Here is a 4,845-nt window from a genome sequence, read left to right as displayed (position 1 = left end):
CTACTTCCGTAGTGATACTGCCTCGGAAACCCAAGGAGGGGTCACTATGAGTCGGGGCCAACTCGATGGCAAACAACAACAACAACAATATATAGTACTTTATTTTTTACTTTAAAGCAAATCCTAAATTAATACAATTATACAAGCACAGAGCAGACATATGTTAAGAGGCATAATCTGAGACCCTCACCATATCATAATGGAGGTTTGTAGAAATACTCACTTTACATGTTATATATGCTTATTAATTGATAAGAGCAAAGATTTGATGCCACAGAATGATCTTACTTGTCTTCCTCAATGCTTGATTCTTCCTGAAAGTAACTTTTGTACATTACCTTTAAAAAAGAACAGCCTAGTGGCAATTGTATTTTTCCAAATTTCATAATGGATAGTGGTCATGATCAGATTTTCAAATTTCTTGTTGTTATGTGCTATCGAGTCAGACCCAACTCATAGTGACCCCTCCTGGGGTTTCCAAGGTGGTATCACTGTGGAAGTAGATTGCCCAACCTTCCTTCAGGGGAGTGGCTGGTAGGTTTGAAACTCCAGCCTTCTGGTTAGCAGTTAGCCTTAGGCACTATGCTACCAAAGCTCCTAACTTTTCAAATAGGTAATTAGTAATGTTAAGTATAAGTAGCTCTGGTGGTGTAGTGATTAAGGCATATGGCTGCTAACCAGAAAGTCAGTGGTTCAAATCCACCAGCTGCTCCAACAGGGAGGAAGATGAGTCAATCTGCTTCTGTAAAGATTTACAACTTTGGAAACCCAATGGGGGTTGCTATGAATTGGAATCAACTCTATGCCATGGAGTTTGGCTTGATGTTTGGAATGTTAAGTATGGGTTCTTGCCCTGGTGTTGAACTGTTTGCCATGCCCCCTGCCCTGAAGGCTACTTAATCACTTAATCTTTCTAACTTTCAAAATGTAAAACAGGAATATGTATATTTTTTCCTACTTTGTGGTATATAATCTAAACCTAACAAAACAAAATGCTATGAAAATTTAGATGTGCAGAAACCAAATGAATACTATTAAACTAATAATACAATTAGTTTCAACTAACTTGGAAAGAAACAGATCTGTTCCCAATGAACAGAAATATTTTCCCATATTTGTTGGCTTTCCTTATTTTTTTGTGTTTATACGTATTTCATTTCTTTGAAAATACCAAGAGGCTCTGATTCTCATTCTCCTCCGTGACTTTCACAGCACATAACGGGTGTTCTTTGTGAGGCATGAACTTCATGGTTTACCTGTGGTTTGTAAGTGGAAATTAAACAAACTGTTATATATCTTTACTGTTGATTTATTTTTAAAATGTTGAAATATTGATTGTGGCTGCACAATGTTACGTTTCTTTGTACGTTGTTGTTGTTGTTATGTGCTGTCGAGTTGGACCCAACTCATAGGGACCCCTCCTTGGGTTTCCAAGGCAGTATCACTATGGAAGTGGATTGCCCAACCTTCCTTCCGAGGAGTGGTTGGTGGGTTTGAAGCACCAGCCTTCTGGTTAGCAGTCAAGTGCCTTAGGCACTATGCTATCGGAGCTCTCTTTTTTGTACATATCCTATGTATTATCTTGTGGGACACTCAGACAAACCATGGTACATAGAATAAGTATTAATGTTTTCAATAAAAGAAGAAACTTAAATGCAATCATAACAAGCTAAACTTAGTATGATTACTAGGTATCTGTTAAAATTGAAAATAGGATTCCTAGTTCTGTCTGATTTCCACTGTCACACAGTTAATGAAAATCTATGTCAGTGCCAATTGATTGTACAAATGTGCATGAGATGAGGCAACAATAAACCAGTTGGGGAAGACAGACAGGAGAAAGACATAAAAATACAAAGAAGTGTTGCAATAATGCATGAAGCAAGCATTTATGAAGTAAGGGAAAACTTTAGAAAGAGTGCTTTTGAGGGGAGTCTTAAAGAACTCCAGAGATATGGGAGTATTGTCTTCACTCACACATCAGCAAGCCTCGCCAAGTCTGCCTCCCAAAATGTATATTGAATCTAAGCATTTATCTCCATTTCGAGGCCACAATTCTAGTCCAGGCCATCAAGCATTCTTCTCTGGGATATTTCAGGCTATACTCCCACATCTGCTCTTTTCATGCCTCCAGCCCAGTCCTGGTATAATGGATCTTAGCAACAACTACCAATGAATTGGCTAGGTCCCCTCTCTCCATACAATCCTTCAGTGACTTTCCATCGTGGCTTCCCATCACTCTGAGGGTATGACCCTTGTCCTCGCTGTGCCCACGAACTCTCCTTGTCTCGAGAATACCCTTGCTTGTCTTGAAAATAGCCCTGGCTTCCCTTGCATGCTCACCTGTGCCTTGATCCTCCTAGCTCTTGTTTTCCAACCACATTGTCTTCTTTCTATCCTTGAGAAGGGCCAAGACCTTCCCCCCCGGTGGTGCTGGTGGGGTTCTTCCCATCTGCTATTCCTTCACCTGGGAAACTCTTCTGGCTAACTTCTTCTCATCTTGCATGTTTCACCCAAAATGCCATTTATGCAGACACATTTTCTTTGAACTTCCCAACAAAATGCAGTCTCTTTTTATTTTAATTCTCTCTCTCCTTTTTTTTTTTTTTTTTACCCAAAGCACATATGACTCTTTGTGATCATGTATTTATTTGTGCAATTTTTTATTTAATATATGCCTTTCACACTGCAGCAATTTTTTCCAATATTTTTCATTATTACCCCCTAAGAAGCTTTTTTCAGGAGTACCTGGGTGCTGCAAATGATTAAGCACTGAACTATTAACTGAAAGATTGGTGGTTCAAACTCCTCACCCAGAGGTGACTAAGAAGACAGGCTTGGAGATCTGCTTCTCAAAAGCTACACCCTTGAAAAGCTTATGGAGCAGGTCTACTCTGCATATCTGGGGTCTCCACATGTTGGAATCAACTCAATGACAACTAATAATGGGAAGTTTTTTCCCCTTATTATTACCCTATCATGGAATTTTAGTGCCACAAATATATTGTTTATCTATTTTTGTGCTGAATGGATATCTATGCTTTATTTTTTAATAAGAGTAGGATTTTTCACCCTGAAGAACTAACTTTTGTCCCCTGGAGGGCGGCATCAGTCCTGTTGAGAATGAGTGCACAAGTATGCAAGCTTCATGACAGCCAGCTCACTGCCTTTTCCATTGTTAGCTGTACACCTTTGCATGATGCTGCACTAAATAGTAGCCAGATCTATGAGGTGAATATTAACACCAGGGAGGTAAGCACTCCCTAGAACAATAAAGCATTCCAGATTAAAAGGACTGCATTTGCCCAGGTATAAAGATCAGAGGACAGGAAAGGATAGGAAAGAAAGACAAAGGGAAATGGTAACCACAGGGGGGAAGTGGGAAGAGTGTTGTTACATTGTGGGGATTCCAATTAATTTCAGGAAGCAAAATCTGTATGAACTGTTGGATAGAAAACCAATTTGCTCTGTAAACCGATGTGTGTGTGTGTGTGTGTGTGTGTGTATCTTGACCAATTCGATATATGTTGACCAAATTGAATTGGTTGGTTTCCAACTATTTCAGGAGGTAGCATATGATCAAGAAACAATGGTATTAAAGGAAGAAGTCCAAGTTACACTGAAGGAATTGGCCAGAAAACAGGCTCCAGGAATTGACAGAATACCCACTGAGAAGTTTCAACAAATGGATTCAGTGTTGGAGGTGCTTATTCATTTATGCCAAAAAAGTTGGAAGACAGCTACCTGGCCAACTGACTGGAAGATATCAACATCTGTGCCCATTCCAAAGAAACATGATCCAACAGAATATGGAAATTATTGAACATTGTCACTAATATCACACACAAGTAAAATCTTGCTGAAGATAATTCCAAAAATGTCGCATCAGTATATTGACAGGGAACTTGCAGAAATAGAAGCTGGTTTCAAAACAGGATTGGAATGAGGGATATCATTGCTGATGGTAGATGGAACTTAGCTGAAAACAAAGAATACCAGAGGTGTCTACTTGTGTTTTATTGACTAGGCAAAGGCATTCAACTGTGTGGATCATAACAAATTATGGATAACATTGCAAAGAATGGGAATTCCAGAACACTTAATTTTTCTCACGAGGAACCTGTACCTAGACCAAGCGGCTATTGTTTGAACAGAACAAGGGGATACTGCATGGTTAAAATTAGGAAGGGTTTACACCAGAGTACCCTCCTTTCACCATACTCATTCAATCTGTATGCTGAGCAAATAATCCAAGAAGCTGGGCTATGTGAAGAAGAATGTAGCATCAAGGTTGGAGGAAGAAACATAAACAACCCGCAGTATGCAGATGATGCAACCTTATTTGCTGAAAGTGAAGATGATTTGAAACACTTACTGATGAAGATCAAAGACTATAGTCTGCAGTATGGATTACACCTCAACATAATGGAAACGAATGTCCTCACAACTGGACCAATAAGCAACATCATGATAAATGGAGAAAAGTTTGAAGTTGTCAGCAATTTCATTCTGTTATACATAGGGTCACTACGCATCAGAGCTGACTCAACAATGCCTAGCCAAAACAATATATATATTTATTTATGTGTGTATATATAAGGAGCTCTGGTAGCATAGTGCCTAAGGCACTTGACTGCTAACCAGAAGGCTGGCAAAGTTCAAATCCACCAGCCACTCCTCGGAAGGAAGGTTGAGCAATCTACTTCCATAGTGATACTGCCTCGACAACCCAAGGAGGGGTCGCTATGAGTCTGGGCCAACTCGACGGCACATAACATAACAACAACAACAACAACAATATATATGTATATATATGTGTGTGTGTGTGTGTGTGTGTGCTGTGTG

This window comes from Orycteropus afer, unplaced genomic scaffold (genome assembly GCF_000298275.1).
Source record: "Orycteropus afer afer isolate SDZICR_OR568_19922 unplaced genomic scaffold, OryAfe1.0 scaffold00451, whole genome shotgun sequence".
NCBI classification, from domain to species: domain Eukaryota; kingdom Metazoa; phylum Chordata; class Mammalia; order Tubulidentata; family Orycteropodidae; genus Orycteropus; species Orycteropus afer.
The sequence above is the reverse complement of the archived record's forward strand: the minus strand, read 5'-3'. Positions refer to the sequence as shown.